The 26,985-nt window shown below is 44.0% G+C and overlaps 42 non-coding genes across 42 annotated transcripts; all 42 read right to left on the minus strand.

Moving 5' to 3' along the window:
* Nucleotides 1-275: 275 nt before the first annotated feature.
* LOC137085907 (U6 spliceosomal RNA) lies at nt 276-382 on the minus strand. Its single transcript, XR_010907458.1, has one exon. It is a non-coding gene; the product is annotated as a U6 spliceosomal RNA (small nuclear RNA).
* A 518-nt stretch (nt 383-900) lies between these two features.
* LOC137085875 (U6 spliceosomal RNA) lies at nt 901-1,007 on the minus strand. Its single transcript, XR_010907428.1, has one exon. It is a non-coding gene; the product is annotated as a U6 spliceosomal RNA (small nuclear RNA).
* A 519-nt stretch (nt 1,008-1,526) lies between these two features.
* On the minus strand, nt 1,527-1,633 carry LOC137085402 (U6 spliceosomal RNA). The gene has a single exon (XR_010906995.1). It is a non-coding gene; the product is annotated as a U6 spliceosomal RNA (small nuclear RNA).
* A 519-nt stretch (nt 1,634-2,152) lies between these two features.
* On the minus strand, nt 2,153-2,259 carry LOC137085857 (U6 spliceosomal RNA). Its single transcript, XR_010907411.1, has one exon. It is a non-coding gene; the product is annotated as a U6 spliceosomal RNA (small nuclear RNA).
* A 520-nt stretch (nt 2,260-2,779) lies between these two features.
* LOC137085658 (U6 spliceosomal RNA) lies at nt 2,780-2,886 on the minus strand. Its single transcript, XR_010907221.1, has one exon. It is a non-coding gene; the product is annotated as a U6 spliceosomal RNA (small nuclear RNA).
* A 519-nt stretch (nt 2,887-3,405) lies between these two features.
* LOC137085659 (U6 spliceosomal RNA) lies at nt 3,406-3,512 on the minus strand. Its single transcript, XR_010907222.1, has one exon. It is a non-coding gene; the product is annotated as a U6 spliceosomal RNA (small nuclear RNA).
* A 519-nt stretch (nt 3,513-4,031) lies between these two features.
* Nucleotides 4,032-4,138, minus strand: LOC137085660 (U6 spliceosomal RNA). Its single transcript, XR_010907223.1, has one exon. It is a non-coding gene; the product is annotated as a U6 spliceosomal RNA (small nuclear RNA).
* A 519-nt stretch (nt 4,139-4,657) lies between these two features.
* LOC137085492 (U6 spliceosomal RNA) lies at nt 4,658-4,764 on the minus strand. The gene has a single exon (XR_010907079.1). It is a non-coding gene; the product is annotated as a U6 spliceosomal RNA (small nuclear RNA).
* Nucleotides 4,765-5,283: 519 nt separating this feature from the next.
* LOC137085886 (U6 spliceosomal RNA) lies at nt 5,284-5,390 on the minus strand. Its single transcript, XR_010907439.1, has one exon. It is a non-coding gene; the product is annotated as a U6 spliceosomal RNA (small nuclear RNA).
* A 520-nt stretch (nt 5,391-5,910) lies between these two features.
* Nucleotides 5,911-6,017, minus strand: LOC137085661 (U6 spliceosomal RNA). Its single transcript, XR_010907224.1, has one exon. It is a non-coding gene; the product is annotated as a U6 spliceosomal RNA (small nuclear RNA).
* A 519-nt stretch (nt 6,018-6,536) lies between these two features.
* LOC137085927 (U6 spliceosomal RNA) lies at nt 6,537-6,644 on the minus strand. Its single transcript, XR_010907477.1, has one exon. It is a non-coding gene; the product is annotated as a U6 spliceosomal RNA (small nuclear RNA).
* Nucleotides 6,645-7,164: 520 nt separating this feature from the next.
* LOC137085662 (U6 spliceosomal RNA) lies at nt 7,165-7,271 on the minus strand. Its single transcript, XR_010907225.1, has one exon. It is a non-coding gene; the product is annotated as a U6 spliceosomal RNA (small nuclear RNA).
* Nucleotides 7,272-7,790: 519 nt separating this feature from the next.
* Nucleotides 7,791-7,897, minus strand: LOC137085862 (U6 spliceosomal RNA). The gene has a single exon (XR_010907416.1). It is a non-coding gene; the product is annotated as a U6 spliceosomal RNA (small nuclear RNA).
* Nucleotides 7,898-8,416: 519 nt separating this feature from the next.
* LOC137085493 (U6 spliceosomal RNA) lies at nt 8,417-8,523 on the minus strand. Its single transcript, XR_010907080.1, has one exon. It is a non-coding gene; the product is annotated as a U6 spliceosomal RNA (small nuclear RNA).
* Nucleotides 8,524-9,042: 519 nt separating this feature from the next.
* LOC137085851 (U6 spliceosomal RNA) lies at nt 9,043-9,149 on the minus strand. The gene has a single exon (XR_010907405.1). It is a non-coding gene; the product is annotated as a U6 spliceosomal RNA (small nuclear RNA).
* Nucleotides 9,150-9,668: 519 nt separating this feature from the next.
* LOC137085663 (U6 spliceosomal RNA) lies at nt 9,669-9,775 on the minus strand. The gene has a single exon (XR_010907226.1). It is a non-coding gene; the product is annotated as a U6 spliceosomal RNA (small nuclear RNA).
* A 519-nt stretch (nt 9,776-10,294) lies between these two features.
* On the minus strand, nt 10,295-10,401 carry LOC137085494 (U6 spliceosomal RNA). The gene has a single exon (XR_010907081.1). It is a non-coding gene; the product is annotated as a U6 spliceosomal RNA (small nuclear RNA).
* Nucleotides 10,402-10,920: 519 nt separating this feature from the next.
* LOC137085887 (U6 spliceosomal RNA) lies at nt 10,921-11,027 on the minus strand. The gene has a single exon (XR_010907440.1). It is a non-coding gene; the product is annotated as a U6 spliceosomal RNA (small nuclear RNA).
* A 520-nt stretch (nt 11,028-11,547) lies between these two features.
* On the minus strand, nt 11,548-11,654 carry LOC137085664 (U6 spliceosomal RNA). Its single transcript, XR_010907227.1, has one exon. It is a non-coding gene; the product is annotated as a U6 spliceosomal RNA (small nuclear RNA).
* Nucleotides 11,655-12,173: 519 nt separating this feature from the next.
* Nucleotides 12,174-12,281, minus strand: LOC137085928 (U6 spliceosomal RNA). Its single transcript, XR_010907478.1, has one exon. It is a non-coding gene; the product is annotated as a U6 spliceosomal RNA (small nuclear RNA).
* Nucleotides 12,282-12,801: 520 nt separating this feature from the next.
* Nucleotides 12,802-12,908, minus strand: LOC137085665 (U6 spliceosomal RNA). Its single transcript, XR_010907228.1, has one exon. It is a non-coding gene; the product is annotated as a U6 spliceosomal RNA (small nuclear RNA).
* Nucleotides 12,909-13,427: 519 nt separating this feature from the next.
* LOC137085863 (U6 spliceosomal RNA) lies at nt 13,428-13,534 on the minus strand. Its single transcript, XR_010907417.1, has one exon. It is a non-coding gene; the product is annotated as a U6 spliceosomal RNA (small nuclear RNA).
* A 519-nt stretch (nt 13,535-14,053) lies between these two features.
* On the minus strand, nt 14,054-14,160 carry LOC137085666 (U6 spliceosomal RNA). The gene has a single exon (XR_010907229.1). It is a non-coding gene; the product is annotated as a U6 spliceosomal RNA (small nuclear RNA).
* A 519-nt stretch (nt 14,161-14,679) lies between these two features.
* On the minus strand, nt 14,680-14,786 carry LOC137085667 (U6 spliceosomal RNA). The gene has a single exon (XR_010907230.1). It is a non-coding gene; the product is annotated as a U6 spliceosomal RNA (small nuclear RNA).
* Nucleotides 14,787-15,305: 519 nt separating this feature from the next.
* On the minus strand, nt 15,306-15,412 carry LOC137085668 (U6 spliceosomal RNA). The gene has a single exon (XR_010907231.1). It is a non-coding gene; the product is annotated as a U6 spliceosomal RNA (small nuclear RNA).
* A 519-nt stretch (nt 15,413-15,931) lies between these two features.
* Nucleotides 15,932-16,038, minus strand: LOC137085495 (U6 spliceosomal RNA). The gene has a single exon (XR_010907082.1). It is a non-coding gene; the product is annotated as a U6 spliceosomal RNA (small nuclear RNA).
* A 519-nt stretch (nt 16,039-16,557) lies between these two features.
* LOC137085888 (U6 spliceosomal RNA) lies at nt 16,558-16,664 on the minus strand. The gene has a single exon (XR_010907441.1). It is a non-coding gene; the product is annotated as a U6 spliceosomal RNA (small nuclear RNA).
* Nucleotides 16,665-17,184: 520 nt separating this feature from the next.
* Nucleotides 17,185-17,291, minus strand: LOC137085669 (U6 spliceosomal RNA). Its single transcript, XR_010907232.1, has one exon. It is a non-coding gene; the product is annotated as a U6 spliceosomal RNA (small nuclear RNA).
* A 520-nt stretch (nt 17,292-17,811) lies between these two features.
* On the minus strand, nt 17,812-17,918 carry LOC137085670 (U6 spliceosomal RNA). Its single transcript, XR_010907233.1, has one exon. It is a non-coding gene; the product is annotated as a U6 spliceosomal RNA (small nuclear RNA).
* A 519-nt stretch (nt 17,919-18,437) lies between these two features.
* LOC137085864 (U6 spliceosomal RNA) lies at nt 18,438-18,544 on the minus strand. The gene has a single exon (XR_010907418.1). It is a non-coding gene; the product is annotated as a U6 spliceosomal RNA (small nuclear RNA).
* A 519-nt stretch (nt 18,545-19,063) lies between these two features.
* Nucleotides 19,064-19,170, minus strand: LOC137085671 (U6 spliceosomal RNA). Its single transcript, XR_010907234.1, has one exon. It is a non-coding gene; the product is annotated as a U6 spliceosomal RNA (small nuclear RNA).
* A 519-nt stretch (nt 19,171-19,689) lies between these two features.
* Nucleotides 19,690-19,796, minus strand: LOC137085889 (U6 spliceosomal RNA). Its single transcript, XR_010907442.1, has one exon. It is a non-coding gene; the product is annotated as a U6 spliceosomal RNA (small nuclear RNA).
* A 520-nt stretch (nt 19,797-20,316) lies between these two features.
* Nucleotides 20,317-20,423, minus strand: LOC137085672 (U6 spliceosomal RNA). The gene has a single exon (XR_010907235.1). It is a non-coding gene; the product is annotated as a U6 spliceosomal RNA (small nuclear RNA).
* A 520-nt stretch (nt 20,424-20,943) lies between these two features.
* On the minus strand, nt 20,944-21,050 carry LOC137085673 (U6 spliceosomal RNA). The gene has a single exon (XR_010907236.1). It is a non-coding gene; the product is annotated as a U6 spliceosomal RNA (small nuclear RNA).
* A 519-nt stretch (nt 21,051-21,569) lies between these two features.
* LOC137085929 (U6 spliceosomal RNA) lies at nt 21,570-21,677 on the minus strand. The gene has a single exon (XR_010907479.1). It is a non-coding gene; the product is annotated as a U6 spliceosomal RNA (small nuclear RNA).
* A 520-nt stretch (nt 21,678-22,197) lies between these two features.
* On the minus strand, nt 22,198-22,304 carry LOC137085674 (U6 spliceosomal RNA). The gene has a single exon (XR_010907237.1). It is a non-coding gene; the product is annotated as a U6 spliceosomal RNA (small nuclear RNA).
* Nucleotides 22,305-22,823: 519 nt separating this feature from the next.
* On the minus strand, nt 22,824-22,930 carry LOC137085676 (U6 spliceosomal RNA). Its single transcript, XR_010907238.1, has one exon. It is a non-coding gene; the product is annotated as a U6 spliceosomal RNA (small nuclear RNA).
* Nucleotides 22,931-23,449: 519 nt separating this feature from the next.
* Nucleotides 23,450-23,556, minus strand: LOC137085677 (U6 spliceosomal RNA). Its single transcript, XR_010907239.1, has one exon. It is a non-coding gene; the product is annotated as a U6 spliceosomal RNA (small nuclear RNA).
* Nucleotides 23,557-24,075: 519 nt separating this feature from the next.
* LOC137085890 (U6 spliceosomal RNA) lies at nt 24,076-24,182 on the minus strand. Its single transcript, XR_010907443.1, has one exon. It is a non-coding gene; the product is annotated as a U6 spliceosomal RNA (small nuclear RNA).
* Nucleotides 24,183-24,702: 520 nt separating this feature from the next.
* LOC137085678 (U6 spliceosomal RNA) lies at nt 24,703-24,809 on the minus strand. The gene has a single exon (XR_010907240.1). It is a non-coding gene; the product is annotated as a U6 spliceosomal RNA (small nuclear RNA).
* A 519-nt stretch (nt 24,810-25,328) lies between these two features.
* LOC137085679 (U6 spliceosomal RNA) lies at nt 25,329-25,435 on the minus strand. The gene has a single exon (XR_010907241.1). It is a non-coding gene; the product is annotated as a U6 spliceosomal RNA (small nuclear RNA).
* A 519-nt stretch (nt 25,436-25,954) lies between these two features.
* Nucleotides 25,955-26,061, minus strand: LOC137085680 (U6 spliceosomal RNA). The gene has a single exon (XR_010907242.1). It is a non-coding gene; the product is annotated as a U6 spliceosomal RNA (small nuclear RNA).
* Nucleotides 26,062-26,985: the final 924 nt, after the last annotated feature.

Here is a 26,985-nt window from a genome sequence, read left to right on the forward strand (position 1 = left end):
CAGTGTACAAGCACTGAAGAAGGCGTGGCCTCTACATTTTCGTGAGAAAAAAAGTTGGCAGAAAGACGAAACATCCTTTGATGTCTTTGTCAAGGGAGTATAAACTCGATGTAACTGGACACGATATGCAGCAGGAGGAGTTGATCCTATGGAGATCTTGAGGCAGTGAAGGACTTGACAGAATTTTCCTGATTTGGAAGAGAACACAAACGAAAATAAAGAGTGGCAGGAGGGGATGCTTTTAGACCTGTGAAGCAGGCCTTGATCACAGCTGCATAAATATGGAGCGCTTCACGGATTTGCGTGTCATCCTTTCGCAGGGGCCATGCTAATCTTCTCTGTATCGATCCAATTTTGGTATATGTGCTGCCTTAGCAAGCACAACTTTGCTGGCCGCTCAAGGCATATGTACACCTCAGGTCCCAGCAAGCTCTCACCAAGGTGGTAAGGCCCAGCAAACTATCTCGACACTGTATACCTTATTGCACACACTGATATATGCAACAGCTCAATAATTTTAGGGAAAGGGTATGTTAAAGCTTCCTTGTTGACATATGGCCTAATTCCACCATGATATCTTAGAGCATCTGCTGAAAGAAGGGTGTTGCCAGACTTATCGATGGTAACAGTGTACAAGCACTGAAGAAGGCGTGGCCTCTACGTTTTCGTGAGAAACAAGTTGGCAGAAAGACGAAACATCCTTTGATGTCTTTGTCAAGGGAGTATAAACTCGATGTAACTGGACACAATCTGCAGCAGGAGGAGTTGATCCTATGGAGATCTTGAGGCAGTGAAGGACTTGACAGAATTTTCCTGATTTGGAAGAGAACACAAACGAAAATAAAGAGTGGCAGGAGGGGATGCTTTTAGACCTGTGAAGCAGGCCTTGATCACAGCTGCATAAATATGGAGCGCTTCACGGATTTGCATGTCATCCTTTCGCAGGGGCCATGCTAATCTTCTCTGTATCGATCCAATTTTAGTATATGTGCTGCCTTAGCAAGCACAAGTTTGCTGGCCGCTCAAGGCATATATACCCCTCAGGTCCCAATAAGCTCTCACCAAGGTGGTAAGGCCCAGCAAACTATCTCGACACTGTATACCTTATTGCACACACTGATATATGCAACAGCTCAATCATTTTAGGGAAAGGGTATGTTAAAGCTTCATTGTTCACATATGGCCTAATTCCACCATGATATCATAGAGCATCTGCTGAAAGAAGGGTGTTGTCAGACTTATCGATGGTACCAGTGTACAAGCACTGAAGAAGGCGTGGCCTCTACGTTTTCATGAGAAAAAAAGTTGGCAGAAAGACGAAACATCCTTTGATGTCTTTGTCAAGGGAGTATAAACTCGATGTAACTGGACACGATATGCAGCAGGAGGAGTTGATCCTATGGAGATCTTGAGGCAGTGAAGAACTTGACAGAATTTTCCTGATTTGGAAGAGAACACAAACGAAAATAAAGAGTGGCAGGAGGGGATGCTTTTAGACCTGTGAAGCAGGCCTTGATCACAGTTGCATAAATATGGAGCGCTTCACGGATTTGCGTGTCATCCTTTCGGAGGGGCCATGCTAATCTTCTCTGTATCGATCCAATTTTAGTATATGTGCTGCCTTAGCAAGCACAACTTTGCTGGCCGCTCAAGGCATATGTACACCTCAGGTCCCAGCAAGCTCTCACCAAGGTGGTAAGGCCCAGCAAACTATCTCGACACTGTATACCTTATTGCACACACTGATATATGCAACAGCTCAATAATTTTAGGGAAAGGGTATGTTAAAGCTTCATTGTTCACATATGGCCTAATTCCACCATGATATCATAGAGCATCTGCTGAAAGAAGGGTGTTGTCAGACTTATCGATGGTACCAGTGTACAAGCACTGAAGAAGGCGTGGCCTCTACGTTTTCGTGAGAAAAAAAGTTGGCAGAAAGACGAAACATCCTTTGATGTCTTTGTCAAGGGAGTATAAACTCGATGTAACTGGACACGATATGCAGCAGGAGGAGTTGATCCTATGGAGATCTTGAGGCAGTGAAGGACTTGACAGAATTTTCCTGCTTTGGAAGAGAACACAAACGAAAATAAAGAGTGGCAGGAGGGGATGCTTTTAGACCTGTGAAGCAGGCCTTGATCACAGCTGCATAAATATGGAGCGCTTCACGGATTTGCGTGTCATCCTTTTGCAGGGGCCATGCTAATCTTCTCTGTATCAATCCAATTTTAGTATATGTGCTGCCTTAGCAAGCACAACTTTGCTGGCCGCTCAAGGCATATGTACACCTCAAGTCCCAGCAAGCTCTCACCAAGGTGGTAAGGCCCAGCAAACTATCTCGACACTGTATACCTTATTGCACACACTGATATATGCAACAGCTCAATCATTTTAGGGAAAGGGTATGTTAAAGCTTCATTGTTCACATATGGCCTAATTCCACCATGATATCATAGAGCATCTGCTGAAAGAAGGGTGTTGTCAGACTTATCGATGGTACCAGTGTACAAGCACTGAAGAAGGCGTGGCCTCTACGTTTTCGTGAGAAAAAAAAGTGGGCAGAAAGACGAAACATCCTTTGATGTCTTTGTCAAGGGAGTATAAACTCGATGTAACTGGACACGATATGCAGCAGGAGGAGTTGATCCTATGGAGATCTTGAGGCAGTGAAGAACTTGACAGAATTTTCCTGATTTGGAAGAGAACACAAACGAAAATAAAGAGTGGCAGGAGGGGATGCTTTTAGACCTGTGAAGCAGGCCTTGATCACAGCTGCATAAATATGGAGCGCTTCACGGATTTGCGTGTCATCCTTTCGCAGGGGCCATGCTAATCTTCTCTGTATCGATCCAATTTTAGTATATGTGCTGCCTTAGCAAGCACAACTTTGCTGGCCGCTCAAGGCATATGTACACCTCAGGTCCCAGCAAGCTCTCACCAAGGTGGTAAGGCCCAGCAAACTATCTCGCCACTGTATACCTTATTGCACACACTGATATATGCAACAGCTCAATCATTTTAGGGAAAGGGTATGTTAAAGCTTCATTGTTCACATATGGCCTAATTCCACCATGATATCATAGAGCATCTGCTGAAAGAAGGGTGTTGTCAGACTTATCGATGGTACCAGTGTACAAGCACTGAAGAAGGCGTGGCCTCTACGTTTTCGTGAGAAAAAAAGTGGGCAGAAAGACGAAACATCATTTGATGTCTTTGTCAAGGGAGTATAAACTCGATGTAACTGGACACGATATGCAGCAGGAGGAGTTGATCCTATGGAGATCTTGAGGCAGTGAAGAACTTGACAGAATTTTCCTGATTTGGAAGAGAACACAAACGAAAATAAAGAGTGGCAGGAGGGGATGCTTTTAGACCTGTGAAGCAGGCCTTGATCACAGCTGCATAAATATGGAGCGCTTCACGGATTTGCGTGTCATCCTTTCGCAGGGGCCATGCTAATCTTCTCTGTATCGATCCAATTTTAGTATATGTGCTGCCTTAGCAAGCACAAGTTTGCTGGCCGCTCAAGGCATATATACCCCTCAGGTCCCAATAAGCTCTCACCAAGGTGGTAAGGCCCAGCAAACTATCTCGCCACTATATACCTTATTGCACACACTGATATATGCAACAGCTCAATAATTTTAGGGAAAGGGTATGTTAAAGCTTCATTGTTCACATATGGCCTAATTCCAACATGATATCATAGAGCATCTGCTGAAAGAAGGGTGTTGTCAGACTTATCGATGGTACCAGTGTACAAGCACTGAAGAAGGCGTGGCCTCTACGTTTTCGTGAGAAAAAAAGTTGGCAGAAAGACGAAACATCCTTTGATGTCTTTGTCAAGGGAGTATAAACTCGATGTAACTGGACACGATATGCAGCAGGAGGAGTTGATCCTATGGAGATCTTGAGGCAGTGAAGGACTTGACAGAATTTTCCTGCTTTGGAAGAGAACACAAACGAAAATAAAGAGTGGCAGGAGGGGATGCTTTTAGACCTGGGAAGCAGGCCTTGATCACAGCTGCATAAATATGGAGCGCTTCACGGATTTGCGTGTCATCCTTTCGCAGGGGCCATGCTAATCTTCTCTGTATCGATCCAATTTTAGTATATGTGCTGCCTTAGCAAGCACAACTTTGCTGGCCGCTCAAGGCATATGTACACCTCAGGTCCCAGCAAGCTCTCACCAAGGTGGTAAGGCCCAGCAAACTATCTCGACACTGTATACCTTATTGCACACACTGATATATGCAACAGCTCAATCATTTTAGGGAAAGGGTATGTTAAAGCTTCATTGTTCACATATGGCCTAATTCCACCATGATATCATAGAGCATCTGCTGAAAGAAGGGTGTTGTCAGACTTATCGATGGTACCAGTGTACAAGCACTGAAGAAGGCGTGGCCTCTACATTTTCGTGAGAAAAAAAGTGGGCAGAAAGACGAAACATCATTTGATGTCTTTGTCAAGGGAGTATAAACTCGATGTAACTGGACACGATATGCAGCAGGAGGAGTTGATCCTATGGAGATCTTGAGGCAGTGAAGAACTTGACAGAATTTTCCTGATTTGGAAGAGAACACAAACGAAAATAAAGAGTGGCAGGAGGGGATGCTTTTAGACCTGTGAAGCAGGCCTTGATCACAGCTGCATAAATATGGAGCGCTTCACGGATTTGCGTGTCATCCTTTCGCTGTGGCCATTCTAATCTTCTCTGTATAGATCCAATTTTAGTATATGTGCTGCCTTAGCAAGCACAAGTTTGCTGGCCGCTCAAGGCATATGTACACCTCAGGTCCCAGCAAGCTCTCACCAAGGTGGTAAGGCCCAGCAAACTATCTCGACACTGTATACCTTATTGCACACACTGATATATGCAACAGCTCAATCATTTTAGGGAAAGGGTATGTTAAAGCTTCATTGTTCATATATGGCCTAATTCCACCATGATATCATAGAGCATCTGCTGAAAGAAGGGTGTTGTCAGACTTATCGATGGTACCAGTGTACAAGCACTGAAGAAGGCGTGGCCTCTACGTTTTCGTGAGAAAAAAAGTTGGCAGAAAGACGAAACATCCTTTGATGTCTTTGTCAAGGGAGTATAAACTCGATGTAACTGGACACGATATGCAGCAGGAGGAGTTGATCCTATGGAGATCTTGAGGCAGTGAAGGACTTGACAGAATTTTCCTGATTTGGAAGAGAACACAAACGAAAATAAAGAGTGGCAGGAGGGGATGCTTTTAGACCTGTGAAGCAGGCCTTGATCACAGCTGCATAAATATGGAGCGCTTCACGGATTTGCGTGTCATCCTTTCGCAGGGGCCATGCTAATCTTCTCTGTATCAATCCAATTTTAGTATATGTGCTGCCTTAGCAAGCACAACTTTGCTGGCCGCTCAAGGCATATGTACACCTCAAGTCCCAGCAAGCTCTCACCAAGGTGGTAAGGCCCAGCAAACTATCTCGACACTGTATACCTTATTGCACACACTGATATATGCAACAGCTCAATCATTTTAGGGAAAGGGTATGTTAAAGCTTCATTGTTCACATATGGCCTAATTCCACCATGATATCATAGAGCATCTGCTGAAAGAAGGGTGTTGTCAGACTTATCGATGGTACCAGTGTACAAGCACTGAAGAAGGCGTGGCCTCTACGTTTTCGTGAGAAAAAAAAGTGGGCAGAAAGACGAAACATCCTTTGATGTCTTTGTCAAGGGAGTATAAACTCGATGTAACTGGACACGATATGCAGCAGGAGGAGTTGATCCTATGGAGATCTTGAGGCAGTGAAGAACTTGACAGAATTTTCCTGATTTGGAAGAGAACACAAACGAAAATAAAGAGTGGCAGGAGGGGATGCTTTTAGACCTGTGAAGCAGGCCTTGATCACAGCTGCATAAATATGGAGCGCTTCACGGATTTGCGTGTCATCCTTTCGCAGGGGCCATGCTAATCTTCTCTGTATCGATCCAATTTTAGTATATGTGCTGCCTTAGCAAGCACAACTTTGCTGGCCGCTCAAGGCATATGTACACCTCAGGTCCCAGCAAGCTCTCACCAAGGTGGTAAGGCCCAGCAAACTATCTCGCCACTGTATACCTTATTGCACACACTGATATATGCAACAGCTCAATCATTTTAGGGAAAGGGTATGTTAAAGCTTCATTGTTCACATATGGCCTAATTCCACCATGATATCATAGAGCATCTGCTGAAAGAAGGGTGTTGTCAGACTTATCGATGGTACCAGTGTACAAGCACTGAAGAAGGCGTGGCCTCTACGTTTTCGTGAGAAAAAAAGTGGGCAGAAAGACGAAACATCATTTGATGTCTTTGTCAAGGGAGTATAAACTCGATGTAACTGGACACGATATGCAGCAGGAGGAGTTGATCCTATGGAGATCTTGAGGCAGTGAAGAACTTGACAGAATTTTCCTGATTTGGAAGAGAACACAAACGAAAATAAAGAGTGGCAGGAGGGGATGCTTTTAGACCTGTGAAGCAGGCCTTGATCACAGCTGCATAAATATGGAGCGCTTCACGGATTTGCGTGTCATCCTTTTCGCAGGGGCCATGCTAATCTTCTCTGTATCGATCCAATTTTAGTATATGTGCTGCCTTAGCAAGCACAACTTTGCTGGCCACTCAAGGCATATGTACACCTCAGGTCCCAGCAAGCTCTCACCAAGGTGGTAAGGCCCAGCAAACTATCTCGCCACTGTATACCTTATTGCACACACTGATATATGCAACAGCTCAATCATTTTAGGGAAAGGGTATGTTAAAGCTTCATTGTTCACATATGGCCTAATTCCACCATGATATCATAGAGCATCTGCTGAAAGAAGGGTGTTGTCAGACTTATCGATGGTACCAGTGTACAAGCACTGAAGAAGGCGTGGCCTCTACGTTTTCGTGAGAAAAAAAAGTGGGCAGAAAGACGAAACATCATTTGATGTCTTTGTCAAGGGAGTATAAACTCGATGTAACTGGACACGATATGCAGCAGGAGGAGTTGATCCTATGGAGATCTTGAGGCAGTGAAGAACTTGACAGAATTTTCCTGATTTGGAAGAGAACACAAACGAAAATAAAGAGTGGCAGGAGGGGATGCTTTTAGACCTGTGAAGCAGGCCTTGATCACAGCTGCATAAATATGGAGCGCTTCACGGATTTGCGTGTCATCCTTTCGCAGGGGCCATGCTAATCTTCTCTGTATCGATCCAATTTTAGTATATGTGCTGCCTTAGCAAGCACAAGTTTGCTGGCCGCTCAAGGCATATATACCCCTCAGGTCCCAATAAGCTCTCACCAAGGTGGTAAGGCCCAGCAAACTATCTCGCCACTATATACCTTATTTCACACACTGATATATGCAACAGCTCAATAATTTTAGGGAAAGGGTATGTTAAAGCTTCATTGTTCACATATGGCCTAATTCCAACATGATATCATAGAGCATCTGCTGAAAGAAGGGTGTTGTCAGACTTATCGATGGTACCAGTGTACAAGCACTGAAGAAGGCGTGGCCTCTACGTTTTCGTGAGAAAAAAAGTTGGCAGAAAGACGAAACATCCTTTGATGTCTTTGTCAAGGGAGTATAAACTCGATGTAACTGGACACGATATGCAGCAGGAGGAGTTGATCCTATGGAGATCTTGAGGCAGTGAAGGACTTGACAGAATTTTCCTGCTTTGGAAGAGAACACAAACGAAAATAAAGAGTGGCAGGAGGGGATGCTTTTAGACCTGTGAAGCAGGCCTTGATCACAGCTGCATAAATATGGAGCGCTTCACGGATTTGCGTGTCATCCTTTCGCAGGGGCCATGCTAATCTTCTCTGTATCGATCCAATTTTAGTATAAGTGCTGCCTTAGCAAGCACAACTTTGCTGGCCGCTCAAGGCATATGTACACCTCAGGTCCCAGCAAGCTCTCACCAAGGTGGTAAGGCCCAGCAAACTATCTCGACACTGTATACCTTATTGCACACACTGATATATGCAACAGCTCAATCATTTTAGGGAAAGGGTATGTTAAAGCTTCATTGTTCACATATGGCCTAATTCCACCATGATATCATAGAGCATCTGCTGAAAGAAGGGTGTTGTCAGACTTATCGATGGTACCAGTGTACAAGCACTGAAGAAGGCGTGGCCTCTACATTTTCGTGAGAAAAAAAGTGGGCAGAAAGACGAAACATCATTTGATGTCTTTGTCAAGGGAGTATAAACTCGATGTAACTGGACACGATATGCAGCAGGAGGAGTTGATCCTATGGAGATCTTGAGGCAGTGAAGAACTTGACAGAATTTTCCTGATTTGGAAGAGAACACAAACGAAAATAAAGAGTGGCAGGAGGGGATGCTTTTAGACCTGTGAAGCAGGCCTTGATCACAGCTGCATAAATATGGAGCGCTTCACGGATTTGCGTGTCATCCTTTCGCTGTGGCCATTCTAATCTTCTCTGTATAGATCCAATTTTAGTATATGTGCTGCCTTAGCAAGCACAAGTTTGCTGGCCGCTCAAGGCATATGTACACCTCAGGTCCCAGCAAGCTCTCACCAAGGTGGTAAGGCCCAGCAAACTATCTCGACACTGTATACCTTATTGCACACACTGATATATGCAACAGCTCAATCATTTTAGGGAAAGGGTATGTTAAAGCTTCATTGTTCATATATGGCCTAATTCCACCATGATATCATAGAGCATCTGCTGAAAGAAGGGTGTTGTCAGACTTATCGATGGTACCAGTGTACAAGCACTGAAGAAGGCGTGGCCTCTACGTTTTCGTGAGAAAAAAAGTTGGCAGAAAGACGAAACATCCTTTGATGTCTTTGTCAAGGGAGTATAAACTCGATGTAACTGGACACGATATGCAGCAGGAGGAGTTGATCCTATGGAGATCTTGAGGCAGTGAAGGACTTGACAGAATTTTCCTGATTTGGAAGAGAACACAAACGAAAATAAAGAGTGGCAGGAGGGGATGCTTTTAGACCTGTGAAGCAGGCCTTGATCACAGCTGCATAAATATGGAGCGCTTCACGGATTTGCGTGTCATCCTTTCGCAGGGGCCATGCTAATCTTCTCTGTATAGATCCAATTTTAGTATATGTGCTGCCTTAGCAAGCACAAGTTTGCTGGCCGCTCAAGGCATATGTACACCTCAGGTCCCAGCAAGCTCTCACCAAGGTGGTAAGGCCCAGCAAACTATCTCGACACTGTATACCTTATTGCACACACTGATATATGCAACAGCTCAATCATTTTAGGGAAAGGGTATGTTAAAGCTTCATTGTTCATATATGGCCTAATTCCACCATGATATCATAGAGCATCTGCTGAAAGAAGGGTGTTGTCAGACTTATCGATGGTACCAGTGTACAAGCACTGAAGAAGGCGTGGCCTCTACGTTTTCGTGAGAAAAAAAGTTGGCAGAAAGACGAAACATCCTTTGATGTCTTTGTCAAGGGAGTATAAACTCGATGTAACTGGACACGATATGCAGCAGGAGGAGTTGATCCTATGGAGATCTTGAGGCAGTGAAGGACTTGACAGAATTTTCCTGATTTGGAAGAGAACACAAACGAAAATAAAGAGTGGCAGGAGGGGATGCTTTTAGACCTGTGAAGCAGGCCTTGATCACAGCTGCATAAATATGGAGCGCTTCACGGATTTGCGTGTCATCCTTTCGCAGGGGCCATGCTAATCTTCTCTGTATCGATCCAATTTTAGTATATGTGCTGCCTTAGCAAGCACAACTTTGCTGGCCGCTCAAGGCATATGTACACCTCAGGTCCCAGCAAGCTCTCACCAAGGTGGTAAGGCCCAGCAAACTATCTCGACACTGTATACCTTATTGCACACACTGATATATGCAACAGCTCAATCATTTTAGGGAAAGGGTATGTTAAAGCTTCATTGTTCACATATGGCCTAATTCCACCATGATATCATAGAGCATCTGCTGAAAGAAGGGTGTTGTCAGACTTATCGATGGTACCAGTGTACAAGCACTGAAGAAGGCGTGGCCTCTACATTTTCGTGAGAAAAAAAGTGGGCAGAAAGACGAAACATCATTTGATGTCTTTGTCAAGGGAGTATAAACTCGATGTAACTGGACACGATATGCAGCAGGAGGAGTTGATCCTATGGAGATCTTGAGGCAGTGAAGAACTTGACAGAATTTTCCTGATTTGGAAGAGAACACAAACGAAAATAAAGAGTGGCAGGAGGGGATGCTTTTAGACCTGTGAAGCAGGCCTTGATCACAGCTGCATAAATATGGAGCGCTTCACGGATTTGCGTGTCATCCTTTCGCTGTGGCCATTCTAATCTTCTCTGTATAGATCCAATTTTAGTATATGTGCTGCCTTAGCAAGCACAAGTTTGCTGGCCGCTCAAGGCATATGTACACCTCAGGTCCCAGCAAGCTCTCACCAAGGTGGTAAGGCCCAGCAAACTATCTCGACACTGTATACCTTATTGCACACACTGATATATGCAACAGCTCAATCATTTTAGGGAAAGGGTATGTTAAAGCTTCATTGTTCATATATGGCCTAATTCCACCATGATATCATAGAGCATCTGCTGAAAGAAGGGTGTTGTCAGACTTATCGATGGTACCAGTGTACAAGCACTGAAGAAGGCGTGGCCTCTACGTTTTCGTGAGAAAAAAAGTTGGCAGAAAGACGAAACATCCTTTGATGTCTTTGTCAAGGGAGTATAAACTCGATGTAACTGGACACGATATGCAGCAGGAGGAGTTGATCCTATGGAGATCTTGAGGCAGTGAAGGACTTGACAGAATTTTCCTGATTTGGAAGAGAACACAAACGAAAATAAAGAGTGGCAGGAGGGGATGCTTTTAGACCTGTGAAGCAGGCCTTGATCACAGCTGCATAAATATGGAGCGCTTCACGGATTTGCGTGTCATCCTTTCGCAGGGGCCATGCTAATCTTCTCTGTATCAATCCAATTTTAGTATATGTGCTGCCTTAGCAAGCACAACTTTGCTGGCCGCTCAAGGCATATGTACACCTCAAGTCCCAGCAAGCTCTCACCAAGGTGGTAAGGCCCAGCAAACTATCTCGACACTGTATACCTTATTGCACACACTGATATATGCAACAGCTCAATCATTTTAGGGAAAGGGTATGTTAAAGCTTCATTGTTCACATATGGCCTAATTCCACCATGATATCATAGAGCATCTGCTGAAAGAAGGGTGTTGTCAGACTTATCGATGGTACCAGTGTACAAGCACTGAAGAAGGCGTGGCCTCTACGTTTTCGTGAGAAAAAAAAGTGGGCAGAAAGACGAAACATCCTTTGATGTCTTTGTCAAGGGAGTATAAACTCGATGTAACTGGACACGATATGCAGCAGGAGGAGTTGATCCTATGGAGATCTTGAGGCAGTGAAGAACTTGACAGAATTTTCCTGATTTGGAAGAGAACACAAACGAAAATAAAGAGTGGCAGGAGGGGATGCTTTTAGACCTGTGAAGCAGGCCTTGATCACAGCTGCATAAATATGGAGCGCTTCACGGATTTGCGTGTCATCCTTTCGCAGGGGCCATGCTAATCTTCTCTGTATCGATCCAATTTTAGTATATGTGCTGCCTTAGCAAGCACAACTTTGCTGGCCGCTCAAGGCATATGTACACCTCAGGTCCCAGCAAGCTCTCACCAAGGTGGTAAGGCCCAGCAAACTATCTCGCCACTGTATACCTTATTGCACACACTGATATATGCAACAGCTCAATCATTTTAGGGAAAGGGTATGTTAAAGCTTCATTGTTCACATATGGCCTAATTCCACCATGATATCATAGAGCATCTGCTGAAAGAAGGGTGTTGTCAGACTTATCGATGGTACCAGTGTACAAGCACTGAAGAAGGCGTGGCCTCTACGTTTTCGTGAGAAAAAAAGTGGGCAGAAAGACGAAACATCATTTGATGTCTTTGTCAAGGGAGTATAAACTCGATGTAACTGGACACGATATGCAGCAGGAGGAGTTGATCCTATGGAGATCTTGAGGCAGTGAAGAACTTGACAGAATTTTCCTGATTTGGAAGAGAACACAAACGAAAATAAAGAGTGGCAGGAGGGGATGCTTTTAGACCTGTGAAGCAGGCCTTGATCACAGCTGCATAAATATGGAGCGCTTCACGGATTTGCGTGTCATCCTTTTCGCAGGGGCCATGCTAATCTTCTCTGTATCGATCCAATTTTAGTATATGTGCTGCCTTAGCAAGCACAACTTTGCTGGCCACTCAAGGCATATGTACACCTCAGGTCCCAGCAAGCTCTCACCAAGGTGGTAAGGCCCAGCAAACTATCTCGCCACTGTATACCTTATTGCACACACTGATATATGCAACAGCTCAATCATTTTAGGGAAAGGGTATGTTAAAGCTTCATTGTTCACATATGGCCTAATTCCACCATGATATCATAGAGCATCTGCTGAAAGAAGGGTGTTGTCAGACTTATCGATGGTACCAGTGTACAAGCACTGAAGAAGGCGTGGCCTCTACGTTTTCGTGAGAAAAAAAAGTGGGCAGAAAGACGAAACATCATTTGATGTCTTTGTCAAGGGAGTATAAACTCGATGTAACTGGACACGATATGCAGCAGGAGGAGTTGATCCTATGGAGATCTTGAGGCAGTGAAGAACTTGACAGAATTTTCCTGATTTGGAAGAGAACACAAACGAAAATAAAGAGTGGCAGGAGGGGATGCTTTTAGACCTGTGAAGCAGGCCTTGATCACAGCTGCATAAATATGGAGCGCTTCACGGATTTGCGTGTCATCCTTTCGCAGGGGCCATGCTAATCTTCTCTGTATCGATCCAATTTTAGTATATGTGCTGCCTTAGCAAGCACAAGTTTGCTGGCCGCTCAAGGCATATATACCCCTCAGGTCCCAATAAGCTCTCACCAAGGTGGTAAGGCCCAGCAAACTATCTCGCCACTATATACCTTATTTCACACACTGATATATGCAACAGCTCAATAATTTTAGGGAAAGGGTATGTTAAAGCTTCATTGTTCACATATGGCCTAATTCCAACATGATATCATAGAGCATCTGCTGAAAGAAGGGTGTTGTCAGACTTATCGATGGTACCAGTGTACAAGCACTGAAGAAGGCGTGGCCTCTACGTTTTCGTGAGAAAAAAAGTTGGCAGAAAGACGAAACATCCTTTGATGTCTTTGTCAAGGGAGTATAAACTCGATGTAACTGGACACGATATGCAGCAGGAGGAGTTGATCCTATGGAGATCTTGAGGCAGTGAAGGACTTGACAGAATTTTCCTGCTTTGGAAGAGAACACAAACGAAAATAAAGAGTGGCAGGAGGGGATGCTTTTAGACCTGTGAAGCAGGCCTTGATCACAGCTGCATAAATATGGAGCGCTTCACGGATTTGCGTGTCATCCTTTCGCAGGGGCCATGCTAATCTTCTCTGTATCGATCCAATTTTAGTATAAGTGCTGCCTTAGCAAGCACAACTTTGCTGGCCGCTCAAGGCATATGTACACCTCAGGTCCCAGCAAGCTCTCACCAAGGTGGTAAGGCCCAGCAAACTATCTCGACACTGTATACCTTATTGCACACACTGATATATGCAACAGCTCAATCATTTTAGGGAAAGGGTATGTTAAAGCTTCATTGTTCACATATGGCCTAATTCCACCATGATATCATAGAGCATCTGCTGAAAGAAGGGTGTTGTCAGACTTATCGATGGTACCAGTGTACAAGCACTGAAGAAGGCGTGGCCTCTACGTTTTCGTGAGAAAAAAAGTGGGCAGAAAGACGAAACATCATTTGATGTCTTTGTCAAGGGAGTATAAACTCGATGTAACTGGACACGATATGCAGCAGGAGGAGTTGATCCTATGGAGATCTTGAGGCAGTGAAGAACTTGACAGAATTTTCCTGATTTGGAAGAGAACACAAACGAAAATAAAGAGTGGCAGGAGGGGATGCTTTTAGACCTGTGAAGCAGGCCTTGATCACAGCTGCATAAATATGGAGCGCTTCACGGATTTGCGTGTCATCCTTTCGCAGGGGCCATGCTAATCTTCTCTGTATCGATCCAATTTTAGTATATGTGCTGCCTTAGCAAGCACAACTTTGCTGGCCGCTCAAGGCATATGTACACCTCAGGTCCCAGCAAGCTCTCACCAAGGTGGTAAGGCCCAGCAAACTATCTCGCCACTGTATACCTTATTGCACACACTGATATATGCAACAGCTCAATCATTTTAGGGAAAGGGTATGTTAAAGCTTCATTGTTCACATATGGCCTAATTCCACCATGATATCATAGAGCATCTGCTGAAAGAAGGGTGTTGTCAGACTTATCGATGGTACCAGTGTACAAGCACTGAAGAAGGCGTGGCCTCTACGTTTTCGTGAGAAAAAAAGTGGGCAGAAAGACGAAACATCATTTGATGTCTTTGTCAAGGGAGTATAAACTCGATGTAACTGGACACGATATGCAGCAGGAGGAGTTGATCCTATGGAGATCTTGAGGCAGTGAAGAACTTGACAGAATTTTCCTGATTTGGAAGAGAACACAAACGAAAATAAAGAGTGGCAGGAGGGGATGCTTTTAGACCTGTGAAGCAGGCCTTGATCACAGCTGCATAAATATGGAGCGCTTCACGGATTTGCGTGTCATCCTTTCGCAGGGGCCATGCTAATCTTCTCTGTATCGATCCAATTTTAGTATATGTGCTGCCTTAGCAAGCACAAGTTTGCTGGCCGCTCAAGGCATATATACCCCTCAGGTCCCAATAAGCTCTCACCAAGGTGGTAAGGCCCAGCAAACTATCTCGCCACTATATACCTTATTGCACACACTGATATATGCAACAGCTCAATAATTTTAGGGAAAGGGTATGTTAAAGCTTCATTGTTCACATATGGCCTAATTCCAACATGATATCATAGAGCATCTGCTGAAAGAAGGGTGTTGTCAGACTTATCGATGGTACCAGTGTACAAGCACTGAAGAAGGCGTGGCCTCTACGTTTTCGTGAGAAAAAAAGTTGGCAGAAAGACGAAACATCCTTTGATGTCTTTGTCAAGGGAGTATAAACTCGATGTAACTGGACACGATATGCAGCAGGAGGAGTTGATCCTATGGAGATCTTGAGGCAGTGAAGGACTTGACAGAATTTTCCTGCTTTGGAAGAGAACACAAACGAAAATAAAGAGTGGCAGGAGGGGATGCTTTTAGACCTGGGAAGCAGGCCTTGATCACAGCTGCATAAATATGGAGCGCTTCACGGATTTGCGTGTCATCCTTTCGCAGGGGCCATGCTAATCTTCTCTGTATCGATCCAATTTTAGTATATGTGCTGCCTTAGCAAGCACAACTTTGCTGGCCGCTCAAGGCATATGTACACCTCAGGTCCCAGCAAGCTCTCACCAAGGTGGTAAGGCCCAGCAAACTATCTCGACACTGTATACCTTATTGCACACACTGATATATGCAACAGCTCAATCATTTTAGGGAAAGGGTATGTTAAAGCTTCATTGTTCACATATGGCCTAATTCCACCATGATATCATAGAGCATCTGCTGAAAGAAGGGTGTTGTCAGACTTATCGATGGTACCAGTGTACAAGCACTGAAGAAGGCGTGGCCTCTACATTTTCGTGAGAAAAAAAGTGGGCAGAAAGACGAAACATCATTTGATGTCTTTGTCAAGGGAGTATAAACTCGATGTAACTGGACACGATATGCAGCAGGAGGAGTTGATCCTATGGAGATCTTGAGGCAGTGAAGAACTTGACAGAATTTTCCTGATTTGGAAGAGAACACAAACGAAAATAAAGAGTGGCAGGAGGGGATGCTTTTAGACCTGTGAAGCAGGCCTTGATCACAGCTGCATAAATATGGAGCGCTTCACGGATTTGCGTGTCATCCTTTCGCTGTGGCCATTCTAATCTTCTCTGTATAGATCCAATTTTAGTATATGTGCTGCCTTAGCAAGCACAAGTTTGCTGGCCGCTCAAGGCATATGTACACCTCAGGTCCCAGCAAGCTCTCACCAAGGTGGTAAGGCCCAGCAAACTATCTCGACACTGTATACCTTATTGCACACACTGATATATGCAACAGCTCAATCATTTTAGGGAAAGGGTATGTTAAAGCTTCATTGTTCATATATGGCCTAATTCCACCATGATATCATAGAGCATCTGCTGAAAGAAGGGTGTTGTCAGACTTATCGATGGTACCAGTGTACAAGCACTGAAGAAGGCGTGGCCTCTACGTTTTCGTGAGAAAAAAAGTTGGCAGAAAGACGAAACATCCTTTGATGTCTTTGTCAAGGGAGTATAAACTCGATGTAACTGGACACGATATGCAGCAGGAGGAGTTGATCCTATGGAGATCTTGAGGCAGTGAAGGACTTGACAGAATTTTCCTGATTTGGAAGAGAACACAAACGAAAATAAAGAGTGGCAGGAGGGGATGCTTTTAGACCTGTGAAGCAGGCCTTGATCACAGCTGCATAAATATGGAGCGCTTCACGGATTTGCGTGTCATCCTTTCGCAGGGGCCATGCTAATCTTCTCTGTATCAATCCAATTTTAGTATATGTGCTGCCTTAGCAAGCACAACTTTGCTGGCCGCTCAAGGCATATGTACACCTCAAGTCCCAGCAAGCTCTCACCAAGGTGGTAAGGCCCAGCAAACTATCTCGACACTGTATACCTTATTGCACACACTGATATATGCAACAGCTCAATCATTTTAGGGAAAGGGTATGTTAAAGCTTCATTGTTCACATATGGCCTAATTCCACCATGATATCATAGAGCATCTGCTGAAAGAAGGGTGTTGTCAGACTTATCGATGGTACCAGTGTACAAGCACTGAAGAAGGCGTGGCCTCTACGTTTTCGTGAGAAAAAAAAGTGGGCAGAAAGACGAAACATCCTTTGATGTCTTTGTCAAGGGAGTATAAACTCGATGTAACTGGACACGATATGCAGCAGGAGGAGTTGATCCTATGGAGATCTTGAGGCAGTGAAGAACTTGACAGAATTTTCCTGATTTGGAAGAGAACACAAACGAAAATAAAGAGTGGCAGGAGGGGATGCTTTTAGACCTGTGAAGCAGGCCTTGATCACAGCTGCATAAATATGGAGCGCTTCACGGATTTGCGTGTCATCCTTTCGCAGGGGCCATGCTAATCTTCTCTGTATCGATCCAATTTTAGTATATGTGCTGCCTTAGCAAGCACAACTTTGCTGGCCACTCAAGGCATATGTACACCTCAGGTCCCAGCAAGCTCTCACCAAGGTGGTAAGGCCCAGCAAACTATCTCGCCACTGTATACCTTATTGCACACACTGATATATGCAACAGCTCAATCATTTTAGGGAAAGGGTATGTTAAAGCTTCATTGTTCACATATGGCCTAATTCCACCATGATATCATAGAGCATCTGCTGAAAGAAGGGTGTTGTCAGACTTATCGATGGTACCAGTGTACAAGCACTGAAGAAGGCGTGGCCTCTACGTTTTCGTGAGAAAAAAAAGTGGGCAGAAAGACGAAACATCATTTGATGTCTTTGTCAAGGGAGTATAAACTCGATGTAACTGGACACGATATGCAGCAGGAGGAGTTGATCCTATGGAGATCTTGAGGCAGTGAAGAACTTGACAGAATTTTCCTGATTTGGAAGAGAACACAAACGAAAATAAAGAGTGGCAGGAGGGGATGCTTTTAGACCTGTGAAGCAGGCCTTGATCACAGCTGCATAAATATGGAGCGCTTCACGGATTTGCGTGTCATCCTTTCGCAGGGGCCATGCTAATCTTCTCTGTATCGATCCAATTTTAGTATATGTGCTGCCTTAGCAAGCACAAGTTTGCTGGCCGCTCAAGGCATATATACCCCTCAGGTCCCAATAAGCTCTCACCAAGGTGGTAAGGCCCAGCAAACTATCTCGCCACTATATACCTTATTGCACACACTGATATATGCAACAGCTCAATAATTTTAGGGAAAGGGTATGTTAAAGCTTCATTGTTCACATATGGCCTAATTCCAACATGATATCATAGAGCATCTGCTGAAAGAAGGGTGTTGTCAGACTTATCGATGGTACCAGTGTACAAGCACTGAAGAAGGCGTGGCCTCTACGTTTTCGTGAGAAAAAAAGTTGGCAGAAAGACGAAACATCCTTTGATGTCTTTGTCAAGGGAGTATAAACTCGATGTAACTGGACACGATATGCAGCAGGAGGAGTTGATCCTATGGAGATCTTGAGGCAGTGAAGGACTTGACAGAATTTTCCTGCTTTGGAAGAGAACACAAACGAAAATAAAGAGTGGCAGGAGGGGATGCTTTTAGACCTGTGAAGCAGGCCTTGATCACAGCTGCATAAATATGGAGCGCTTCACGGATTTGCGTGTCATCCTTTCGCAGGGGCCATGCTAATCTTCTCTGTATCGATCCAATTTTAGTATAAGTGCTGCCTTAGCAAGCACAACTTTGCTGGCCGCTCAAGGCATATGTACACCTCAGGTCCCAGCAAGCTCTCACCAAGGTGGTAAGGCCCAGCAAACTATCTCGACACTGTATACCTTATTGCACACACTGATATATGCAACAGCTCAATCATTTTAGGGAAAGGGTATGTTAAAGCTTCATTGTTCACATATGGCCTAATTCCACCATGATATCATAGAGCATCTGCTGAAAGAAGGGTGTTGTCAGACTTATCGATGGTACCAGTGTACAAGCACTGAAGAAGGCGTGGCCTCTACGTTTTCGTGAGAAAAAAAGTGGGCAGAAAGACGAAACATCATTTGATGTCTTTGTCAAGGGAGTATAAACTCGATGTAACTGGACACGATATGCAGCAGGAGGAGTTGATCCTATGGAGATCTTGAGGCAGTGAAGAACTTGACAGAATTTTCCTGATTTGGAAGAGAACACAAACGAAAATAAAGAGTGGCAGGAGGGGATGCTTTTAGACCTGTGAAGCAGGCCTTGATCACAGCTGCATAAATATGGAGCGCTTCACGGATTTGCGTGTCATCCTTTCGCAGGGGCCATGCTAATCTTCTCTGTATCGATCCAATTTTAGTATATGTGCTGCCTTAGCAAGCACAACTTTGCTGGCCACTCAAGGCATATGTACACCTCAGGTCCCAGCAAGCTCTCACCAAGGTGGTAAGGCCCAGCAAACTATCTCGCCACTGTATACCTTATTGCACACACTGATATATGCAACAGCTCAATCATTTTAGGGAAAGGGTATGTTAAAGCTTCATTGTTCACATATGGCCTAATTCCACCATGATATCATAGAGCATCTGCTGAAAGAAGGGTGTTGTCAGACTTATCGATGGTACCAGTGTACAAGCACTGAAGAAGGCGTGGCCTCTACGTTTTCGTGAGAAAAAAAGTTGGCAGAAAGACGAAACATCCTTTGATGTCTTTGTCAAGGGAGTATAAACTCGATGTAACTGGACACGATATGCAGCAGGAGGAGTTGATCCTATGGAGATCTTGAGGCAGTGAAGGACTTGACAGAATTTTCCTGATTTGGAAGAGAACACAAACGAAAATAAAGAGTGGCAGGAGGGGATGCTTTTAGACCTGTGAAGCAGGCCTTGATCACAGCTGCATAAATATGGAGCGCTTCACGGATTTGCGTGTCATCCTTTCGCAGGGGCCATGCTAATCTTCTCTGTATCAATCCAATTTTAGTATATGTGCTGCCTTAGCAAGCACAACTTTGCTGGCCGCTCAAGGCATATGTACACCTCAAGTCCCAGCAAGCTCTCACCAAGGTGGTAAGGCCCAGCAAACTATCTCGACACTGTATACCTTATTGCACACACTGATATATGCAACAGCTCAATCATTTTAGGGAAAGGGTATGTTAAAGCTTCATTGTTCACATATGGCCTAATTCCACCATGATATCATAGAGCATCTGCTGAAAGAAGGGTGTTGTCAGACTTATCGATGGTACCAGTGTACAAGCACTGAAGAAGGCGTGGCCTCTACGTTTTCGTGAGAAAAAAAAGTGGGCAGAAAGACGAAACATCCTTTGATGTCTTTGTCAAGGGAGTATAAACTCGATGTAACTGGACACGATATGCAGCAGGAGGAGTTGATCCTATGGAGATCTTGAGGCAGTGAAGAACTTGACAGAATTTTCCTGATTTGGAAGAGAACACAAACGAAAATAAAGAGTGGCAGGAGGGGATGCTTTTAGACCTGTGAAGCAGGCCTTGATCACAGCTGCATAAATATGGAGCGCTTCACGGATTTGCGTGTCATCCTTTCGCAGGGGCCATGCTAATCTTCTCTGTATCGATCCAATTTTAGTATATGTGCTGCCTTAGCAAGCACAACTTTGCTGGCCGCTCAAGGCATATGTACACCTCAGGTCCCAGCAAGCTCTCACCAAGGTGGTAAGGCCCAGCAAACTATCTCGCCACTGTATACCTTATTGCACACACTGATATATGCAACAGCTCAATCATTTTAGGGAAAGGGTATGTTAAAGCTTCATTGTTCACATATGGCCTAATTCCACCATGATATCATAGAGCATCTGCTGAAAGAAGGGTGTTGTCAGACTTATCGATGGTACCAGTGTACAAGCACTGAAGAAGGCGTGGCCTCTACGTTTTCGTGAGAAAAAAAAGTGGGCAGAAAGACGAAACATCCTTTGATGTCTTTGTCAAGGGAGTATAAACTCGATGTAACTGGACACGATATGCAGCAGGAGGAGTTGATCCTATGGAGATCTTGAGGCAGTGAAGAACTTGACAGAATTTTCCTGATTTGGAAGAGAACACAAACGAAAATAAAGAGTGGCAGGAGGGGATGCTTTTAGACCTGTGAAGCAGGCCTTGATCACAGCTGCATAAATATGGAGCGCTTCACGGATTTGCGTGTCATCCTTTCGCAGGGGCCATGCTAATCTTCTCTGTATCGATCCAATTTTAGTATATGTGCTGCCTTAGCAAGCACAACTTTGCTGGCCGCTCAAGGCATATGTACACCTCAGGTCCCAGCAAGCTCTCACCAAGGTGGTAAGGCCCAGCAAACTATCTCGCCACTGTATACCTTATTGCACACACTGATATATGCAACAGCTCAATCATTTTAGGGAAAGGGTATGTTAAAGCTTCATTGTTCACATATGGCCTAATTCCACCATGATATCATAGAGCATCTGCTGAAAGAAGGGTGTTGTCAGACTTATCGATGGTACCAGTGTACAAGCACTGAAGAAGGCGTGGCCTCTACGTTTTCGTGAGAAAAAAAGTGGGCAGAAAGACGAAACATCATTTGATGTCTTTGTCAAGGGAGTATAAACTCGATGTAACTGGACACGATATGCAGCAGGAGGAGTTGATCCTATGGAGATCTTGAGGCAGTGAAGAACTTGACAGAATTTTCCTGATTTGGAAGAGAACACAAACGAAAATAAAGAGTGGCAGGAGGGGATGCTTTTAGACCTGTGAAGCAGGCCTTGATCACAGCTGCATAAATATGGAGCGCTTCACGGATTTGCGTGTCATCCTTTTCGCAGGGGCCATGCTAATCTTCTCTGTATCGATCCAATTTTAGTATATGTGCTGCCTTAGCAAGCACAACTTTACTGGCCACTCAAGGCATATGTACACCTCAGGTCCCAGCAAGCTCTCACCAAGGTGGTAAGGCCCAGCAAACTATCTCGCCACTGTATACCTTATTGCACACACTGATATATGCAACAGCTCAATCATTTTAGGGAAAGGGTATGTTAAAGCTTCATTGTTCACATATGGCCTAATTCCACCATGATATCATAGAGCATCTGCTGAAAGAAGGGTGTTGTCAGACTTATCGATGGTACCAGTGTACAAGCACTGAAGAAGGCGTGGCCTCTACGTTTTCGTGAGAAAAAAAAGTGGGCAGAAAGACGAAACATCATTTGATGTCTTTGTCAAGGGAGTATAAACTCGATGTAACTGGACACGATATGCAGCAGGAGGAGTTGATCCTATGGAGATCTTGAGGCAGTGAAGAACTTGACAGAATTTTCCTGATTTGGAAGAGAACACAAACGAAAATAAAGAGTGGCAGGAGGGGATGCTTTTAGACCTGTGAAGCAGGCCTTGATCACAGCTGCATAAATATGGAGCGCTTCACGGATTTGCGTGTCATCCTTTCGCAGGGGCCATGCTAATCTTCTCTGTATCGATCCAATTTTAGTATATGTGCTGCCTTAGCAAGCACAAGTTTGCTGGCCGCTCAAGGCATATATACCCCTCAGGTCCCAATAAGCTCTCACCAAGGTGGTAAGGCCCAGCAAACTATCTCGCCACTATATACCTTATTGCACACACTGATATATGCAACAGCTCAATAATTTTAGGGAAAGGGTATGTTAAAGCTTCATTGTTCACATATGGCCTAATTCCAACATGATATCATAGAGCATCTGCTGAAAGAAGGGTGTTGTCAGACTTATCGATGGTACCAGTGTACAAGCACTGAAGAAGGCGTGGCCTCTACGTTTTCGTGAGAAAAAAAGTTGGCAGAAAGACGAAACATCCTTTGATGTCTTTGTCAAGGGAGTATAAACTCGATGTAACTGGACACGATATGCAGCAGGAGGAGTTGATCCTATGGAGATCTTGAGGCAGTGAAGGACTTGACAGAATTTTCCTGCTTTGGAAGAGAACACAAACGAAAATAAAGAGTGGCAGGAGGGGATGCTTTTAGACCTGTGAAGCAGGCCTTGATCACAGCTGCATAAATATGGAGCGCTTCACGGATTTGCGTGTCATCCTTTCGCAGGGGCCATGCTAATCTTCTCTGTATCGATCCAATTTTAGTATATGTGCTGCCTTAGCAAGCACAACTTTGCTGGCCGCTCAAGGCATATGTACACCTCAGGTCCCAGCAAGCTCTCACCAAGGTGGTAAGGCCCAGCAAACTATCTCGACACTGTATACCTTATTGCACACACTGATATATGCAACAGCTCAATCATTTTAGGGAAAGGGTATGTTAAAGCTTCATTGTTCACATATGGCCTAATTCCACCATGATATCATAGAGCATCTGCTGAAAGAAGGGTGTTGTCAGACTTATCGATGGTACCAGTGTACAAGCACTGAAGAAGGCGTGGCCTCTACGTTTTCGTGAGAAAAAAAGTGGGCAGAAAGACGAAACATCATTTGATGTCTTTGTCAAGGGAGTATAAACTCGATGTAACTGGACACGATATGCAGCAGGAGGAGTTGATCCTATGGAGATCTTGAGGCAGTGAAGAACTTGACAGAATTTTCCTGATTTGGAAGAGAACACAAACGAAAATAAAGAGTGGCAGGAGGGGATGCTTTTAGACCTGTGAAGCAGGCCTTGATCACAGCTGCATAAATATGGAGCGCTTCACGGATTTGCGTGTCATCCTTTCGCAGGGGCCATGCTAATCTTCTCTGTATCGATCCAATTTTAGTATATGTGCTGCCTTAGCAAGCACAACTTTGCTGGCCACTCAAGGCATATGTACACCTCAGGTCCCAGCAAGCTCTCACCAAGGTGGTAAGGCCCAGCAAACTATCTCGCCACTGTATACCTTATTGCACACACTGATATATGCAACAGCTCAATCATTTTAGGGAAAGGGTATGTTAAAGCTTCATTGTTCACATATGGCCTAATTCCACCATGATATCATAGAGCATCTGCTGAAAGAAGGGTGTTGTCAGACTTATCGATGGTACCAGTGTACAAGCACTGAAGAAGGCGTGGCCTCTACGTTTTCGTGAGAAAAAAAGTTGGCAGAAAGACGAAACATCCTTTGATGTCTTTGTCAAGGGAGTATAAACTCGATGTAACTGGACACGATATGCAGCAGGAGGAGTTGATCCTATGGAGATCTTGAGGCAGTGAAGGACTTGACAGAATTTTCCTGATTTGGAAGAGAACACAAACGAAAATAAAGAGTGGCAGGAGGGGATGCTTTTAGACCTGTGAAGCAGGCCTTGATCACAGCTGCATAAATATGGAGCGCTTCACGGATTTGCGTGTCATCCTTTCGCAGGGGCCATGCTAATCTTCTCTGTATCAATCCAATTTTAGTATATGTGCTGCCTTAGCAAGCACAACTTTGCTGGCCGCTCAAGGCATATGTACACCTCAAGTCCCAGCAAGCTCTCACCAAGGTGGTAAGGCCCAGCAAACTATCTCGACACTGTATACCTTATTGCACACACTGATATATGCAACAGCTCAATCATTTTAGGGAAAGGGTATGTTAAAGCTTCATTGTTCACATATGGCCTAATTCCACCATGATATCATAGAGCATCTGCTGAAAGAAGGGTGTTGTCAGACTTATCGATGGTACCAGTGTACAAGCACTGAAGAAGGCGTGGCCTCTACGTTTTCGTGAGAAAAAAAAGTGGGCAGAAAGACGAAACATCCTTTGATGTCTTTGTCAAGGGAGTATAAACTCGATGTAACTGGACACGATATGCAGCAGGAGGAGTTGATCCTATGGAGATCTTGAGGCAGTGAAGAACTTGACAGAATTTTCCTGATTTGGAAGAGAACACAAACGAAAATAAAGAGTGGCAGGAGGGGATGCTTTTAGACCTGTGAAGCAGGCCTTGATCACAGCTGCATAAATATGGAGCGCTTCACGGATTTGCGTGTCATCCTTTCGCAGGGGCCATGCTAATCTTCTCTGTATCGATCCAATTTTAGTATATGTGCTGCCTTAGCAAGCACAACTTTGCTGGCCGCTCAAGGCATATGTACACCTCAGGTCCCAGCAAGCTCTCACCAAGGTGGTAAGGCCCAGCAAACTATCTCGCCACTGTATACCTTATTGCACACACTGATATATGCAACAGCTCAATCATTTTAGGGAAAGGGTATGTTAAAGCTTCATTGTTCACATATGGCCTAATTCCACCATGATATCATAGAGCATCTGCTGAAAGAAGGGTGTTGTCAGACTTATCGATGGTACCAGTGTACAAGCACTGAAGAAGGCGTGGCCTCTACGTTTTCGTGAGAAAAAAAGTGGGCAGAAAGACGAAACATCATTTGATGTCTTTGTCAAGGGAGTATAAACTCGATGTAACTGGACACGATATGCAGCAGGAGGAGTTGATCCTATGGAGATCTTGAGGCAGTGAAGAACTTGACAGAATTTTCCTGATTTGGAAGAGAACACAAACGAAAATAAAGAGTGGCAGGAGGGGATGCTTTTAGACCTGTGAAGCAGGCCTTGATCACAGCTGCATAAATATGGAGCGCTTCACGGATTTGCGTGTCATCCTTTCGCAGGGGCCATGCTAATCTTCTCTGTATCGATCCAATTTTAGTATATGTGCTGCCTTAGCAAGCACAAGTTTGCTGGCCGCTCAAGGCATATATACCCCTCAGGTCCCAATAAGCTCTCACCAAGGTGGTAAGGCCCAGCAAACTATCTCGCCACTATATACCTTATTGCACACACTGATATATGCAACAGCTCAATAATTTTAGGGAAAGGGTATGTTAAAGCTTCATTGTTCACATATGGCCTAATTCCAACATGATATCATAGAGCATCTGCTGAAAGAAGGGTGTTGTCAGACTTATCGATGGTACCAGTGTACAAGCACTGAAGAAGGCGTGGCCTCTACGTTTTCGTGAGAAAAAAAGTTGGCAGAAAGACGAAACATCCTTTGATGTCTTTGTCAAGGGAGTATAAACTCGATGTAACTGGACACGATATGCAGCAGGAGGAGTTGATCCTATGGAGATCTTGAGGCAGTGAAGGACTTGACAGAATTTTCCTGCTTTGGAAGAGAACACAAACGAAAATAAAGAGTGGCAGGAGGGGATGCTTTTAGACCTGTGAAGCAGGCCTTGATCACAGCTGCATAAATATGGAGCGCTTCACGGATTTGCGTGTCATCCTTTCGCAGGGGCCATGCTAATCTTCTCTGTATCGATCCAATTTTAGTATATGTGCTGCCTTAGCAAGCACAACTTTGCTGGCCGCTCAAGGCATATGTACACCTCAGGTCCCAGCAAGCTCTCACCAAGGTGGTAAGGCCCAGCAAACTACACTGTAAAAAAAATCCCCGTAAAATTTACGGTAAAAAACCGGCAGCTGTGGTTGCCAGAAATATACCGTAAAAAATACGGCAGTTACGTTTTAGTTTTTACGGGGCAACAACATAAAATTTAAAGGTTTATAATGTAATAATCACGGCTGAAAACCGTTTATTTTACCATTCAAAACTGTACACTGTAAAAAAAATACGCATCAAATTTATGGTAAAAAAACGGCAGCTGTGGTTGCCAGAACTTTACCATAAAAAATACAGCAGTAACGTTTTAGATTTTTTGGGACAGCAGCATAAAATTTAAAGGTTTATAATTTGGTCATTACGGCTATAAACTGTTTATTTTACAGTTCAAAACCATATAATTTGAAAGTTTATATTTTTACACAGTGCACTATAAACAATTATGGTAAAAAAATATTTAACTGAAATAATATTAAATTACCAACTTATTGAAATGCTAATATCTGTTATGTACCTTTGATATAGATTGACAGCCACCAATTACAGTGGTGATGAGAATCACATGATGAATCAAAGCTTATCACACGCAGCTTTTGGAGGGACGATATTAATATATAGAAGGTGCACACACAAACACTAAACACCATCATGGTAACACACATGGCTTTTTAAAAAATGCAATAAACATTAATTTAACAACATTAGATGTAACATAAAACCTTAATGTACATAAGTGATTAGAAAAAACTAAGAAGAAACATAGTTAATTCAATGAAAATGCATCAAATGCGAAGTGTCATGTGGGGAATTCTGGGAATTTCAATTTACGGTTTTTCACTGTTAATTACACAATGACCTGTTCTTTTTCACTTAGAAAA

This window comes from Pseudorasbora parva, chromosome 8 (assembly GCF_024679245.1).
Source record: "Pseudorasbora parva isolate DD20220531a chromosome 8, ASM2467924v1, whole genome shotgun sequence".
Lineage (NCBI taxonomy): Eukaryota > Metazoa > Chordata > Actinopteri > Cypriniformes > Gobionidae > Pseudorasbora > Pseudorasbora parva.